The sequence below is a fragment of the Ascaphus truei genome, chromosome 7 (genome assembly GCF_040206685.1).
Source record: "Ascaphus truei isolate aAscTru1 chromosome 7, aAscTru1.hap1, whole genome shotgun sequence".
Classification (NCBI taxonomy): Eukaryota; Metazoa; Chordata; class Amphibia; order Anura; family Ascaphidae; genus Ascaphus; species Ascaphus truei.
The window spans coordinates 25,486,306-25,502,734 of NC_134489.1; the positions used below are offsets into that span (position 1 = coordinate 25,486,306).

Sequence of the window (16,429 nt, forward strand, 5' to 3'; positions counted from 1 at the left end):
GAGAATGCAGAATCGTGGAGTTATTTTTGTAATGACAAGCAATTAAAGAAAGCCATAAAGGTTTTAAAGAAAAAAATTATTGATGATTGTGCAAGGAATAATAGGAGTTATATGAGAGGATGTTAAGGAATTATTATATATGTCTGAAGTGTGAAATATGAGAGCTTTATAAATGCATAGTATAGAAAGTTTATTGTGGGATAAATTGGAATTTTGTGAAATTTTATTTTTGAGTGTTTATATCGTAATTAAATGTATACTAAATTCGAAAGGTCTGAAATAGAAAGGGATATATGTGAAATAATGAAAAGTAGGTTTTGTTTCTGTATAAATAATATGGTGTATATATGCTAATGTAATGAAGGGAAAAGGATAGAATAGGATGTTGAAGGAATGATTATATATGTCTGAAGTGTGAAATATGAGAGCTTTATAAATGCGTAGTATAGAAAGTTTATTGTTTGATAAATTGGAATTTTGTGAAATTTTAATTTTGAGTGTTTATATCGTAATTAAATGTATACTAAATTCGAAAGGGCTGAAATAGAAAGGGATATAGGTGAAATAATGAAATGTAGGTTTTGGTTCTGTATAAGTATAATGGTGTATATATGTTAATGTAATGTATACTGTTCTTTGTTATTTTTCGAAAAGTGGAAAAAATTGTAAAACTTTACCATTATGTTTGAATAAAAACTTTGAAAAACAAAAAAATCTGTTCTTATCAGTTTAATATCTGATACGTCCCCTATCTGGGGACCATATATTAAATGGATTTTTAGAACAGGGAGATGGAAGAAGAGCTTGCTCTGTCCACTCCACGCATTGACCTGGTATTGCAGTACCTCCAGGACCGGTGCACTTCCCTTTGGGGATATTTGGCTTGTATCAAAAAATAGAAACAAATGACTGTCTGACAGAAAAAAAACAAACATGCATTTTTGGCTCTTTCTTTTGCAAAGAAAGAAGAAGATGAAATGACGACAAAATAAAGCCTCCTTCTTTTTGCTGTGTCTTGTTTGCTCTTTTGCGTGGCTTCTTACTTTCTTTTCTTTTCAGCTCCTCCTCGCATGGAGCAGGAGTGCCGCCTGCTGCCTAGCCTAATTCAGTCCGAACGAGCAGATGCCTAAGAAACTCCTGTTGAAGCTGTATCCAAATAGCCTGCATAGCAAACACTGCAGCAGCAAGCAGCAAGCAGCAAGCAGCAAATGCCTTGACTTGCTGGCTTCTTGTCACAATGGCTGGCTGGCTGAAATGACCTGAACTGAAAAGCCCAGCCACTGGCTGCTTGCATGCTTGCTGCCTGAGTTTCATGGCAGCCCGGACGAGTCGGCTAGCAGAGAAAAAGTGGGCGGTTCCTATGCAAATAAGCAGACGAAGCCTGGTGCCGGAAAAAGAACTGGAAGCATGTGCCTTTTTGGCTGTTTGCTGGCCATGCGGGCCCCCCAGCAGTGTGTGCGGCTGCTTTTCTTTACTCCATAGAAAGTCTTTGGCTTTTGCATCCGTCGTCGTCGTCGCCGCCGCTGCTGCATAGACTCCCCGGGGCTGTGTCGGGAGGAGCGGAGGGACTGGAGGCAGGCCTGCTGGGGGAGGAGGCGAGCGGGCAGCCAGCGGCTCCCTCTGCCCTTCTCCCTAAAGCGTAGCGCCCCTGGCCGTCGGGCGGCGCTCAGGCGGGGGCCCATTTCTGGTTATCGCTTCTCGGCCTTTTGGCTAAGATCAAGTGTAGTATCTGTTCTTATCAGTTTAATATCTGATACGTCCCCTATCTGGGGACCATATATTAAATGGATTTTTAGAACAGGGAGATGGAAGAAGAGCTTGCTCTGTCCACTCCACGCATTGACCTGGTATTGCAGTACCTCCAGGACCGGTGCACTTCCCTTTGGGGATATTTGGCTTGTATCAAAAAATAGAAACAAATGACTGTCTGACAGAAAAAAAACAAACATGCATTTTTGGCTCTTTCTTTTGCAAAGAAAGAAGAAGATGAAATGACGACAAAATAAAGCCTCCTTCTTTTTGCTGTGTCTTGTTTGCTCTTTTGCGTGGCTTCTTACTTTCTTTTCTTTTCAGCTCCTCCTCGCATGGAGCAGGAGTGCCGCCTGCTGCCTAGCCTAATTCAGTCCGAACGAGCAGATGCCTAAGAAACTCCTGTTGAAGCTGTATCCAAATAGCCTGCATAGCAAACACTGCAGCAGCAAGCAGCAAGCAGCAAGCAGCAAATGCCTTGACTTGCTGGCTTCTTGTCACAATGGCTGGCTGGCTGAAATGACCTGAACTGAAAAGCCCAGCCACTGGCTGCTTGCATGCTTGCTGCCTGAGTTTCATGGCAGCCCGGACGAGTCGGCTAGCAGAGAAAAAGTGGGCGGTTCCTATGCAAATAAGCAGACGAAGCCTGGTGCCGGAAAAAGAACTGGAAGCATGTGCCTTTTTGGCTGTTTGCTGGCCATGCGGGCCCCCCAGCAGTGTGTGCGGCTGCTTTTCTTTACTCCATAGAAAGTCTTTGGCTTTTGCATCCGTCGTCGTCGTCGCCGCCGCTGCTGCATAGACTCCCCGGGGCTGTGTCGGGAGGAGCGGAGGGACTGGAGGCAGGCCTGCTGGGGGAGGAGGCGAGCGGGCAGCCAGCGGCTCCCTCTGCCCTTCTCCCTAAAGCGTAGCGCCCCTGGCCGTCGGGCGGCGCTCAGGCGGGGGCCCATTTCTGGTTATCGCTTCTCGGCCTTTTGGCTAAGACCAAGTGTCTGGCTGAGAGGTGATTGCTGAGACTGTGCTCCCTTGGCCCTGGATCATCGCCCCTTTGGGGGCTTAAGATCCTTGCTGCTTTTGGGGGGGCACGCCATCTCGAGCGACGAGAGGTGATCATGAGCGAGCGAAAGTGAGGGGCCGGCGCCTTTGCCTTGTGGGATCGCCCGAAAGGGCTTAACCCACTTGCTGCAATTAGGGTGCCGCACCCGAGCTTATTCAAGGCGGACGATGGCGTACGGTGGCATGAAGAATACAGTCCGGTTCCTGGTCGAGGAAGCCGAGAGAGATCGCGTGAGACTGCAACATGTGGTGGAGAAAATTCTTGGTGAGATGCTGGAGCTGGATGCGTCTAAGGTGTACTGCCTCCAAGACTTCCCAAGGCAGGGCTTTTATGACCTGACCCTGATCTCGGATGCAGACTGCTGGAATGTTTATGAGATGTGCCGTGAGAAGAAGGATGATCCAAGGCTGACGGGAGTCAGCGTGGCCCCGAGTTTTATGCTGGAAGACAAACCGCTGGTTGTACACATGTACAATCCCTTTGTGCAGAGGGAAGACATTGCTTGTTTCCTGAGGAGATACTGTTCCCTGGTGAGGGGGGGAGAAGTGTTAAGGAATGCATATGGTTTCTTCAACGGAAAGCGGCGATTCTGGGTTCGTTTTAAGCCTGATCCAGACCGAGGAGGAGGAGTGATGCAACCGCCTGCAAGTTTTGCCATTGGTGGGGAAAGAGGTTTTCTAAACTACCCTGGCCAGCCTGTTTATTGCAGGAATTGTCACAAATATGGACATACCAAAGAAGAGTGTGACAAAGTCGGGACTGTATGCCGCAATTGCGGAGAAGAAGGACACACAGCAACGGCCTGTCGAGTCCCAAAAAAGTGTGACTTGTGCGGGGAAAGAGGACATTTAGCACGGCAGTGCAAAAAAAATAAGTCTTATGCCCAAACAGCAAGGGGTAGTGAGTCTGGAGATACCTCAGATTTTGTTGGACTTATCTTTAAGAAATTTCAGACAGAAGAAGGAAGAATGGACTTGCAGGAGGGGGGGATCTCAGAGGTAGAAGAAACCCCTGAGTTTCTGCAAGGAGAACTGGTTGGTACTCAAAGTACAGATTGGGCAGAGAGAGTAGAATTTCAAGAGGAGGACGAAGCTCTAACAGAAAAAATGAATTTGTTTGAAAAAAAAGTGGGGGGTGTGAAGTTATGGGTAAATGTATTTCGCACAGAACGAAAGAATATAAGTAATGAGGAGTTAATTGGAGAATTAGAGGATATTATGAGTCGAAGAACTCATATGACTGTAGAAGAATATATGAATGTAAGAAAAGATCAGAAGAAATGGTTGATTGAGGAAAAAGCTAGACAGGAAGGAGAAGCAATGCTAATGGAGGAGGATAGAAAATTAAAAGTCTTGGAGGAAGGGGTACATCAGGATAGTGAAGTAAGTGAAGGAAGTGTGAATAGAGCTTTGGAAGCAATACAAGAAGCGGTGAGAGATTTAGAAAAAGGGCAAGAAGAAGAAGGGGAGGAAATGGAAGTAACAGGTATGGAGAGGAAAGCTTCAAAACGTAAACCAGAGAAGGGGGAGGCAGAGGAAATAGCTGGACCAAGTGAAACTAAACAGGATTTTTCTAACGCAAGGCGAGATAGCTTACAGGATACACCAAAAAGGAGGGTGATAGGGGCAACTAGAAGTGAGCCTGAAACCACATCAGTGAGTGAGTCAGAAGAAAGTAAAATAACACAGCAAGGAGACAAAAGTCAGATAGTTGCAGACACACAAACAAAAGAAAGCAGAAAGGAAAGCATAAAGAGTGAGGAGAGTGGACATGAAGGTAGGAATGTAGCTCAGAAGACAGAAGAGGAAAGACTAATAGAAGAATTTTGGGCGGAAATTAGGAAAATGTGCAATAAAAAAATAGATATACAAATAATTAGGGAAAGAATAGATGAACTGATGATAATAAACAAATGGTCCAAAAACAATGAATTTTGGTGGAATGCTCAAATGACTATTAAATGGGGAAAAGAGTTAAGTAATTTAAACTATGAGAAACATATTTTAGAGGCAAAAGGCCCAGAGCTTAGTAAAACAAAAGGAAAAAATCTTCTAAAGATAAAACAAAGACTAGAGGAAATGGCAAAAGATTTGAGAAAAGAATTGAAGTTGGAACTTTTAAAAAATCCTGGTGGAAATTTAAAGGTATAAAGAGGAGGAGGTTGTAAAATGTGAAGGAAATTTACCGTATGTTGAGACTCTGAATTTTGGAGAATTTTCTGCTATGATAACTGATGGAATTTGAAGTTTTTTTTTTGGACTAGTGGGGTATGGAAAAATAGAGAAAAATGGGAATGTGTTGTGAAGTAACAAAATGTAATAGTGTTATTTGTTTGTTTGTTTGGATAGAATGTATTTTGAATTTTCTTGTGTGAAGTAACTGAGAATTTCTTTTGGAAAGTTATGAAAGAAATAATTTTTATTATATAATTTTTGTTCAAAAAGAAAATGTAAAACAAAATGTCAAATTGTATATTTTTCAAATATGCAAATAAAAAAAAAAAAAAAAAAAAAAAAAAAATCTGTTCTTATCAGTTTAATATCTGATACGTCCCCTATCTGGGGACCATATATTAAATGGATTTTTAGAACAGGGAGATGGAAGAAGAGCTTGCTCTGTCCACTCCACGCATTGACCTGGTATTGCAGTACCTCCAGGACCGGTGCACTTCCCTTTGGGGATATTTGGCTTGTATCAAAAAATAGAAACAAATGACTGTCTGACAGAAAAAAAACAAACATGCATTTTTGGCTCTTTCTTTTGCAAAGAAAGAAGAAGATGAAATGACGACAAAATAAAGCCTCCTTCTTTTTGCTGTGTCTTGTTTGCTCTTTTGCGTGGCTTCTTACTTTCTTTTCTTTTCAGCTCCTCCTCGCATGGAGCAGGAGTGCCGCCTGCTGCCTAGCCTAATTCAGTCCGAACGAGCAGATGCCTAAGAAACTCCTGTTGAAGCTGTATCCAAATAGCCTGCATAGCAAACACTGCAGCAGCAAGCAGCAAGCAGCAAGCAGCAAATGCCTTGACTTGCTGGCTTCTTGTCACAATGGCTGGCTGGCTGAAATGACCTGAACTGAAAAGCCCAGCCACTGGCTGCTTGCATGCTTGCTGCCTGAGTTTCATGGCAGCCCGGACGAGTCGGCTAGCAGAGAAAAAGTGGGCGGTTCCTATGCAAATAAGCAGACGAAGCCTGGTGCCGGAAAAAGAACTGGAAGCATGTGCCTTTTTGGCTGTTTGCTGGCCATGCGGGCCCCCCAGCAGTGTGTGCGGCTGCTTTTCTTTACTCCATAGAAAGTCTTTGGCTTTTGCATCCGTCGTCGTCGTCGCCGCCGCTGCTGCATAGACTCCCCGGGGCTGTGTCGGGAGGAGCGGAGGGACTGGAGGCAGGCCTGCTGGGGGAGGAGGCGAGCGGGCAGCCAGCGGCTCCCTCTGCCCTTCTCCCTAAAGCGTAGCGCCCCTGGCCGTCGGGCGGCGCTCAGGCGGGGGCCCATTTCTGGTTATCGCTTCTCGGCCTTTTGGCTAAGATCAAGTGTAGTATCTGTTCTTATCAGTTTAATATCTGATACGTCCCCTATCTGGGGACCATATATTAAATGGATTTTTAGAACAGGGAGATGGAAGAAGAGCTTGCTCTGTCCACTCCACGCATTGACCTGGTATTGCAGTACCTCCAGGACCGGTGCACTTCCCTTTGGGGATATTTGGCTTGTATCAAAAAATAGAAACAAATGACTGTCTGACAGAAAAAAAACAAACATGCATTTTTGGCTCTTTCTTTTGCAAAGAAAGAAGAAGATGAAATGACGACAAAATAAAGCCTCCTTCTTTTTGCTGTGTCTTGTTTGCTCTTTTGCGTGGCTTCTTACTTTCTTTTCTTTTCAGCTCCTCCTCGCATGGAGCAGGAGTGCCGCCTGCTGCCTAGCCTAATTCAGTCCGAACGAGCAGATGCCTAAGAAACTCCTGTTGAAGCTGTATCCAAATAGCCTGCATAGCAAACACTGCAGCAGCAAGCAGCAAGCAGCAAGCAGCAAATGCCTTGACTTGCTGGCTTCTTGTCACAATGGCTGGCTGGCTGAAATGACCTGAACTGAAAAGCCCAGCCACTGGCTGCTTGCATGCTTGCTGCCTGAGTTTCATGGCAGCCCGGACGAGTCGGCTAGCAGAGAAAAAGTGGGCGGTTCCTATGCAAATAAGCAGACGAAGCCTGGTGCCGGAAAAAGAACTGGAAGCATGTGCCTTTTTGGCTGTTTGCTGGCCATGCGGGCCCCCCAGCAGTGTGTGCGGCTGCTTTTCTTTACTCCATAGAAAGTCTTTGGCTTTTGCATCCGTCGTCGTCGTCGCCGCCGCTGCTGCATAGACTCCCCGGGGCTGTGTCGGGAGGAGCGGAGGGACTGGAGGCAGGCCTGCTGGGGGAGGAGGCGAGCGGGCAGCCAGCGGCTCCCTCTGCCCTTCTCCCTAAAGCGTAGCGCCCCTGGCCGTCGGGCGGCGCTCAGGCGGGGGCCCATTTCTGGTTATCGCTTCTCGGCCTTTTGGCTAAGATCAAGTGTAGTATCTGTTCTTATCAGTTTAATATCTGATACGTCCCCTATCTGGGGACCATATATTAAATGGATTTTTAGAACAGGGAGATGGAAGAAGAGCTTGCTCTGTCCACTCCACGCATTGACCTGGTATTGCAGTACCTCCAGGACCGGTGCACTTCCCTTTGGGGATATTTGGCTTGTATCAAAAAATAGAAACAAATGACTGTCTGACAGAAAAAAAACAAACATGCATTTTTGGCTCTTTCTTTTGCAAAGAAAGAAGAAGATGAAATGACGACAAAATAAAGCCTCCTTCTTTTTGCTGTGTCTTGTTTGCTCTTTTGCGTGGCTTCTTACTTTCTTTTCTTTTCAGCTCCTCCTCGCATGGAGCAGGAGTGCCGCCTGCTGCCTAGCCTAATTCAGTCCGAACGAGCAGATGCCTAAGAAACTCCTGTTGAAGCTGTATCCAAATAGCCTGCATAGCAAACACTGCAGCAGCAAGCAGCAAGCAGCAAGCAGCAAATGCCTTGACTTGCTGGCTTCTTGTCACAATGGCTGGCTGGCTGAAATGACCTGAACTGAAAAGCCCAGCCACTGGCTGCTTGCATGCTTGCTGCCTGAGTTTCATGGCAGCCCGGACGAGTCGGCTAGCAGAGAAAAAGTGGGCGGTTCCTATGCAAATAAGCAGACGAAGCCTGGTGCCGGAAAAAGAACTGGAAGCATGTGCCTTTTTGGCTGTTTGCTGGCCATGCGGGCCCCCCAGCAGTGTGTGCGGCTGCTTTTCTTTACTCCATAGAAAGTCTTTGGCTTTTGCATCCGTCGTCGTCGTCGCCGCCGCTGCTGCATAGACTCCCCGGGGCTGTGTCGGGAGGAGCGGAGGGACTGGAGGCAGGCCTGCTGGGGGAGGAGGCGAGCGGGCAGCCAGCGGCTCCCTCTGCCCTTCTCCCTAAAGCGTAGCGCCCCTGGCCGTCGGGCGGCGCTCAGGCGGGGGCCCATTTCTGGTTATCGCTTCTCGGCCTTTTGGCTAAGATCAAGTGTAGTATCTGTTCTTATCAGTTTAATATCTGATACGTCCCCTATCTGGGGACCATATATTAAATGGATTTTTAGAACAGGGAGATGGAAGAAGAGCTTGCTCTGTCCACTCCACGCATTGACCTGGTATTGCAGTACCTCCAGGACCGGTGCACTTCCCTTTGGGGATATTTGGCTTGTATCAAAAAATAGAAACAAATGACTGTCTGACAGAAAAAAAACAAACATGCATTTTTGGCTCTTTCTTTTGCAAAGAAAGAAGAAGATGAAATGACGACAAAATAAAGCCTCCTTCTTTTTGCTGTGTCTTGTTTGCTCTTTTGCGTGGCTTCTTACTTTCTTTTCTTTTCAGCTCCTCCTCGCATGGAGCAGGAGTGCCGCCTGCTGCCTAGCCTAATTCAGTCCGAACGAGCAGATGCCTAAGAAACTCCTGTTGAAGCTGTATCCAAATAGCCTGCATAGCAAACACTGCAGCAGCAAGCAGCAAGCAGCAAGCAGCAAATGCCTTGACTTGCTGGCTTCTTGTCACAATGGCTGGCTGGCTGAAATGACCTGAACTGAAAAGCCCAGCCACTGGCTGCTTGCATGCTTGCTGCCTGAGTTTCATGGCAGCCCGGACGAGTCGGCTAGCAGAGAAAAAGTGGGCGGTTCCTATGCAAATAAGCAGACGAAGCCTGGTGCCGGAAAAAGAACTGGAAGCATGTGCCTTTTTGGCTGTTTGCTGGCCATGCGGGCCCCCCAGCAGTGTGTGCGGCTGCTTTTCTTTACTCCATAGAAAGTCTTTGGCTTTTGCATCCGTCGTCGTCGTCGCCGCCGCTGCTGCATAGACTCCCCGGGGCTGTGTCGGGAGGAGCGGAGGGACTGGAGGCAGGCCTGCTGGGGGAGGAGGCGAGCGGGCAGCCAGCGGCTCCCTCTGCCCTTCTCCCTAAAGCGTAGCGCCCCTGGCCGTCGGGCGGCGCTCAGGCGGGGGCCCATTTCTGGTTATCGCTTCTCGGCCTTTTGGCTAAGACCAAGTGTCTGAAACCAGAAGGCCAACGGTGAGAGAAGGACCGTCCCCTTGGCCTTGGAGCATCGCCAGAAATGGCTTAAGCTCTTTGCTGCTTTAGGGGGGGCGCGCCTGATCTTGGGACGAGCGATGGCGTTCGGAGGAGGAGGTATGCGGAGCACAGTCCGCTTTCAGATCGAGGAGGAGGAAAGAGGAAGAGTCGGACTACGCTTTATCATGGAGGAGATTTTGGCCAAAATGGAGTTGGACTTTGCGAAGATCCGGTGTATCCAGGATTTCCCCCGCCAGGGAATATTCGATGTGACTTGTTACCAGGACAACGAGTGCTTATATATGTACGAGGAAACAAAGAAGTTGTTGGACGACCCTAAGATGAGGGGAATTCAGGTAATCCCCAGCTTTCAATTGGGTGAGAAACCACTGACAGTACATATGTACAACCCCTTTGCAAACCCACTGGACATTGAAGTTTTCCTGAAAAGATACTGCCTGGTAGTTAAAGGGGGAGAAGAATTAACAAATGACTATGGCATTTTCAATGGCAAAAGGAGATACTGGGTTCGTTTCAGACCGGATTCAGGAAGCGTGTCAGGGGTCATGTACCCGCCGGCCAGCTTTGACTTGGGGGGAAACCGAGGGTTCCTGTTTTACCCAGGGCAGCCGGTATACTGTAGAAATTGTCGGAAGTATGGGCACACAAAGTTCGAATGTAACAAATCTGGGACCATATGTCGAAACTGTGGGGAAGGTGGTCATACGGCTATGAGGTGTGACAAACCCCGCAAATGTGACCTTTGTGGGGGAACGGGTCACTTAGCCAGACAGTGTCCAAAAAGACCGTACTCCCATGCGGCCAGGATGCAAAGAAAAGAGGAAGAAGAAGAGGAAGATCGTATGGAAAAGGAGAGAGAGAGAGAGAGAGAGAGGGGGAACGAGAGATCTGAAAACCCCGAGAAGGCAAATGAGGAGGAGGGGGAGCAGGAGGTGATGCAGGAAACAGGAGATGAAAGAACAGAAGTTGAGAGGAACAATAAGGGAGTTGACCCTGTGATAGAAGAAGAGGACATGGTACAGGTATCAGTGACTCCGATAGAGAGAGATTCTCAGGCAAATACTGAAGAAGAGTCCATAGGAATACCTAAAGATCTTAGAATATCACTGGAAGAGATGCCGGCAGAAGACGGGTCGGAAACATCAGAGGAAGATGGTGTGGTCAAAGGGGGAAAGCGGCCAAAATTCATGACGCCAAAACGTCGGGGAATATGTAAAAAAAAGAGAGGGAAGGTAACGATGCCGCCAAACTTTGTCCATCCTACAAAATTTGAGATGCTACAGTTCGTGGAGGAGGGGGAGCTGAAAACTTTCAGTACAGAGGAGATGATGGGAGACTTTCCAAGCCCGGTGAGTTCTATAGGAGACGGAAGTGAAGGAGGGACATCAAGTCCTAGAGCTTCAATGGAGGGATGGAGTCCCAGTGAAGAAGGGAATGGGGGAGTGTCAATAAGCCCAGGAGATCCAAAAGAGGGATGTAGTGGTGTGATTACAGAGGGGGAAGCACCATATAGAGACTTATTGCTTTTGTCCCCAGGGAGCATGCCATATGTGGAGGATGATGCAGTAGTGCAGTTGCAGGAGACAACTGGGTATGCTATCTAGGGAGAGGGTAGTGATGTTTGTTTTCTGCAACATAAATGTCTATCATAGTTGTTTCCCTGAATGTAAGGAGTATCAGAGCACCTGCAAGAAGAGCAATGATATTAGAGTACGTGGCTAAACAAAAAAGTGACATAATTTGCTTACAAGAGTGTGCAATAAATGATATACCACCTAAAACGGAATGGAAATTTGGGGAAGCTGTGTGGTCTGGGTGTCATGAGAACAGGAATAGTGGGGTAGGAGTGTTAGTTAGGAATAGGGAGATTAGTGTGATTAAAAATATAGTTATTGAACCCGGAAGATTGCAATGTGTTTGGTTGGGATGGAGGGGGATGAAACTGCGCATTTTTAATATATATGCTTCACCTGTAAAAAAGTTAAGAGAAGAGCTTTTTGAAATGCTTCAAATGTTTCTACCAGGGAGGGAGCCAACAATAGTTGCTGGAGATTTTAACTGTGCTTTGGAAAAGAGTGATAGAGTAGGTGGGGCTGAAGAACAGAGGCCTGATGGGACGAGGAATCTCCTCAAAAATATAATAAAGGATTATGGGTTAGTAGACGCTGGGAAAAAGGGGGGGAGAAGCACAACAGTGTACACGTGGTACAGTGATAAAGGAGAGGTCCGTTCGAGAATTGATTTGATACTCCTTTCAAAGGGGATGAAGATGAGAGAATGGAAGGTGATGAAAGTAGTTTTTTCAGATCATGTGTGTATAAAGTGTAGAGTGGACGTGGAAGGGATAGTTGAATATGGCAAAGGATATTGGAAACTAAACGTGGCCCTGATGGAAAACGTAATTTGTAAAAAACAGTTTGAAAGTCTGTATGCGAGAATGAAGGCGAGGATGAGAGAATTCAGGGATGTGGTGGATTGGTGGGAGTGGTTTAAAAAAGAAACTAAAGTGTTCTTTATAAAGAAAGGGTGTGAACAGGCTAGGAAGGTAGAAGAAGAATTTACAGCACTTTATTTAAGAAAGCAATTTTTGCTTAAATTAAGAAAAATGGGGTGGGATGTGGACAATGAGTTGGAGAAAGGGAGGAAAGATGTAAGAAGGCTAATTGAAAAAAAAGGTAAAAGGATCATACACGCCGCAAGAGTGGAAAAGATAGAACAAGATGAGAAGTGTACACCCTATTTTTTTAAAAAAGTTTTTTCGGAAAAAACTATAATGGGTCCAGTGTTAGATAGTAATGAGGGAGAAGTATATGGGACAGTGGAGATAGTGAAGGAAGTGGAGAAATACTATGGAATACTATTTGAGGAAAAATTCAGAGACAAAGGAATGGAGAAAGAACTATTAGAAAGAACACAATGTAAATTGGAGGTGGAAGAACAACACTTCTTGGGAAGGGACTTAAGTGAAATGGAAGTAGAGGAAGGAGTACGAAGAGGGAAGAAGGGGAAGACACCAGGGAGTGATGGGCTCCCCTATGAATTTTACTGTGAGTATTGGGGGTTGATAGGACCAGAGATGGTAAGTGTATTTAAAGAAATTTGGAAAATGGGGAAGGTGCCGGCATCCTTTCGTGAAGGAATTATCACTTTAATTTATAAAAAAGGGGATAAACGAAACCTAAAGAACTGGCGCCCAATTACACTGCTTAATGTCGACTATAAGGTTTTTGCAAAAGTGATCATGGAAAGGATGAAAGGTGTCATTGAAAAGTTGGTGGATGAAGATCAGGTATGTGCAGTACCAGGCAGACAGATTGCTGAGAACTTGGGGTTGATAAGGGACTTGCTCTGGTATTGTAAAGAAAGGAACCAGCCAGTAGTAATAGCGAACATAGATTTTGAGAAGGCGTACGACAGGTTGGCCCATAGTTTTCTTTTTAAAGTACTGGGGAAGTTAGGAATTCCAGAGGGATTGCTAAGGCAAATTAGGAATTTATATGATGGGATTTTTAGTAGAGTTATGGTGAATGGATTCTTCACGGAAGAAATACAGATAAGATCAGGAGTGAGACAGGGGTGCCCCCTGTCTCCATTGGCTTTTATATGTGCCATGGAGCCACTATTAAACGAGATCAGGAGAGACAAGGTAGTGAGAGGGGTTGAAGTCCCAGGGAGTGGGGGTAGAAGTGTAAAGACACTGGGCTATATGGACGATTTAACGGTGGTCTGCACAACACAGGCAGCAATCAAGAGAGTGAAGTTCCATATAGAAAATTTTTGTGTTGCATCAGGGTTTAGAGTGAATTGGGATAAGAGCGTTTGTAAAGCTTTTGGTGACTGGAGAGATTTAGATAAGTGCGGGATCCCCGTTGAGATGCAGCAATTGAAAATCTTAGGAGTATGGTTTGACGAGGAGCTGAAGGGGGAGAGTAACTGGGAGCAGATAGGTGAAAGGATAAATAAAAAAATACAGTTCTGGTCCCTGAGGAAGTTATCAATGGAGGGGAAAGTCTTAATCACAAAAGCGGTTCTTGTACCTATTCTGTTATACATGGGAATGGTGTTCCCTCCGACAAGTAAATGGTTGAGGAAAATAACCAGATTTTTGTTTGTTTTTTTTTGGAGCTCAGAAAAGGAAAAACTAAGAAGACAAGTTGTGTATAAAGACAAAATGAAAGGGGGGAAGGGCCTGCCTGATATAGAGGTTAGTATAGAAGCAAAATATGCACATTTCTGCATAAATCTAGTTAATAATAAAAATAACAAAGCCGCATGCTTCTGTAGATATGAGGCGGGAGGCATGTTAAGGAGGTTGGGTTTGTTTAAAATTGATTTAAGGAAACCAGTCTGTTTTGTTACCCCAGTTTTTTATGAAAGAATACAAGGTTTCATAGAGAAATTTGGGTTGTTGGGGACAGAAAGAAAGTTGTGGGAAGATCATAGGAGAATTAAAAAATTAATAAGTAGTAAAGAGGTGAGTGAGGGGATAGGTGGATTGAGTGATAAACAAGTCGCCCAAGTGTGGAGAAGGGTGAGTCAAAAAGACCTAACTAACAACCAAAAAGATTTGGCTTGGATGACGGCACATAGTTGCCTTCCTGTAAAATATTTTCAAAAGAGGAGAGATCTGTCCAGATCTGAGGTGTGTCCAAGAGAAGGTTGTGGGGGGTCGGAAAACATAGCTCACCTCTTTTGGAACTGTAGATTTGTAAGAAAGGTGTGGCGAGGTTTGGGAAAACTTGTAACTGAAGTGACAGGGGTGGGGAAGTTACAATATAATACAATGATGTATGGGGAGAGTGGGGAGGATGGAAAACAGGAGAATGTGTTGTGGAAGATTGTGAATTGTGTGAAAGAATTGATGTGGGAAGTTAGAAATGTGCTAATTTATAAGAAAGAAGTGATAGGTGTGAATGAGTGTGTTAAGATGATATTGGGGAAAATGTATGTATATTACTTGATGGATGTTAAAAAATTGGGGAAGAAGGAAGGGGAAAAAATTTGGAAGGCCACAAAGTGGAGAAGTTTAATAAGTAAGGTATAGAAAGGTCAAGGGTTTGCAAGATGAAAATGTTCTATTTTAGTAACAAAGGGTGGTATTAAAAGTAGTTTTCTTTTTGATAGTATTAGGGAGTTTAAGGGAGAGAAGGAGTGCAAGGATGGAGCACAGCGAAAGATTGAGATGTGGAGGGACGGGAGAAAAGTATGCTTTTATCATATGGAAGAGAATATGAAGAGATAAAAGATATTTAATGAAGACACTAGGTGCCTTTAGGGTCCGTATGATGGAGTATCGGAGAGTAGAGGCGGGCCGATGCTCCCCTCCACGGGTGGATCGGTGGATGAAAAGCATACAGAAAGGGAAAAAAGGGGGTTTGTAAAGGGTTGAAATAAAAAAGTGTGTATAAAACATGTTGAAAGAATATGTTGTTGAATTGTATCATGTTTGGGGTGATTGTAATGTTGGGGTGGTTTTTTTGTTTTTCGAAAAGTAAAAATTGTATATTAAAAACTGTTCAATAAAAACATTTAAAAAGAAAAAAAAAAAAAAAATCTGTTCTTATCAGTTTAATATCTGATACGTCCCCTATCTGGGGACCATATATTAAATGGATTTTTAGAACAGGGAGATGGAAGAAGAGCTTGCTCTGTCCACTCCACGCATTGACCTGGTATTGCAGTACCTCCAGGACCGGTGCACTTCCCTTTGGGGATATTTGGCTTGTATCAAAAAATAGAAACAAATGACTGTCTGACAGAAAAAAAACAAACATGCATTTTTGGCTCTTTCTTTTGCAAAGAAAGAAGAAGATGAAATGACGACAAAATAAAGCCTCCTTCTTTTTGCTGTGTCTTGTTTGCTCTTTTGCGTGGCTTCTTACTTTCTTTTCTTTTCAGCTCCTCCTCGCATGGAGCAGGAGTGCCGCCTGCTGCCTAGCCTAATTCAGTCCGAACGAGCAGATGCCTAAGAAACTCCTGTTGAAGCTGTATCCAAATAGCCTGCATAGCAAACACTGCAGCAGCAAGCAGCAAGCAGCAAGCAGCAAATGCCTTGACTTGCTGGCTTCTTGTCACAATGGCTGGCTGGCTGAAATGACCTGAACTGAAAAGCCCAGCCACTGGCTGCTTGCATGCTTGCTGCCTGAGTTTCATGGCAGCCCGGACGAGTCGGCTAGCAGAGAAAAAGTGGGCGGTTCCTATGCAAATAAGCAGACGAAGCCTGGTGCCGGAAAAAGAACTGGAAGCATGTGCCTTTTTGGCTGTTTGCTGGCCATGCGGGCCCCCCAGCAGTGTGTGCGGCTGCTTTTCTTTACTCCATAGAAAGTCTTTGGCTTTTGCATCCGTCGTCGTCGTCGCCGCCGCTGCTGCATAGACTCCCCGGGGCTGTGTCGGGAGGAGCGGAGGGACTGGAGGCAGGCCTGCTGGGGGAGGAGGCGAGCGGGCAGCCAGCGGCTCCCTCTGCCCTTCTCCCTAAAGCGTAGCGCCCCTGGCCGTCGGGCGGCGCTCAGGCGGGGGCCCATTTCTGGTTATCGCTTCTCGGCCTTTTGGCTAAGATCAAGTGTAGTATCTGTTCTTATCAGTTTAATATCTGATACGTCCCCTATCTGGGGACCATATATTAAATGGATTTTTAGAACAGGGAGATGGAAGAAGAGCTTGCTCTGTCCACTCCACGCATTGACCTGGTATTGCAGTACCTCCAGGACCGGTGCACTTCCCTTTGGGGATATTTGGCTTGTATCAAAAAATAGAAACAAATGACTGTCTGACAGAAAAAAAACAAACATGCATTTTTGGCTCTTTCTTTTGCAAAGAAAGAAGAAGATGAAATGACGACAAAATAAAGCCTCCTTCTTTTTGCTGTGTCTTGTTTGCTCTTTTGCGTGGCTTCTTACTTTCTTTTCTTTTCAGCTCCTCCTCGCATGGAGCAGGAGTGCCGCCTGCTGCCTAGCCTAATTCAGTCCGAACGAGCAGATGCCTAAGAAACTCCTGTTGAAGCTGTATCCAAATAG

At 45.5% G+C, this 16,429-nt stretch overlaps 6 non-coding genes and 2 pseudogenes across 6 annotated transcripts; all 8 read left to right on the forward strand.

Annotated features, from left to right (window-relative positions):
- The first annotated feature begins 692 nt into the window (after nucleotides 1–692).
- LOC142500039 (U2 spliceosomal RNA) lies at nucleotides 693–867 on the forward strand (annotated as a pseudogene).
- Nucleotides 868–1,690: 823 nt separating this feature from the next.
- Nucleotides 1,691–1,881, forward strand: LOC142500412 (U2 spliceosomal RNA). The gene has a single exon (XR_012802971.1). It is a non-coding gene; the product is annotated as a U2 spliceosomal RNA (small nuclear RNA).
- A 3,393-nt stretch (nucleotides 1,882–5,274) lies between these two features.
- Nucleotides 5,275–5,476, forward strand: LOC142500176 (U2 spliceosomal RNA; annotated as a pseudogene).
- An 823-nt stretch (nucleotides 5,477–6,299) lies between these two features.
- Nucleotides 6,300–6,490, forward strand: LOC142500413 (U2 spliceosomal RNA). Its single transcript, XR_012802972.1, has one exon. It is a non-coding gene; the product is annotated as a U2 spliceosomal RNA (small nuclear RNA).
- An 823-nt stretch (nucleotides 6,491–7,313) lies between these two features.
- Nucleotides 7,314–7,504, forward strand: LOC142500414 (U2 spliceosomal RNA). Its single transcript, XR_012802973.1, has one exon. It is a non-coding gene; the product is annotated as a U2 spliceosomal RNA (small nuclear RNA).
- Nucleotides 7,505–8,327: 823 nt separating this feature from the next.
- On the forward strand, nucleotides 8,328–8,518 carry LOC142500415 (U2 spliceosomal RNA). Its single transcript, XR_012802974.1, has one exon. It is a non-coding gene; the product is annotated as a U2 spliceosomal RNA (small nuclear RNA).
- Nucleotides 8,519–14,938: 6,420 nt separating this feature from the next.
- LOC142500173 (U2 spliceosomal RNA) lies at nucleotides 14,939–15,122 on the forward strand. The gene has a single exon (XR_012802833.1). It is a non-coding gene; the product is annotated as a U2 spliceosomal RNA (small nuclear RNA).
- An 823-nt stretch (nucleotides 15,123–15,945) lies between these two features.
- LOC142500417 (U2 spliceosomal RNA) lies at nucleotides 15,946–16,136 on the forward strand. Its single transcript, XR_012802976.1, has one exon. It is a non-coding gene; the product is annotated as a U2 spliceosomal RNA (small nuclear RNA).
- Nucleotides 16,137–16,429: the final 293 nt, after the last annotated feature.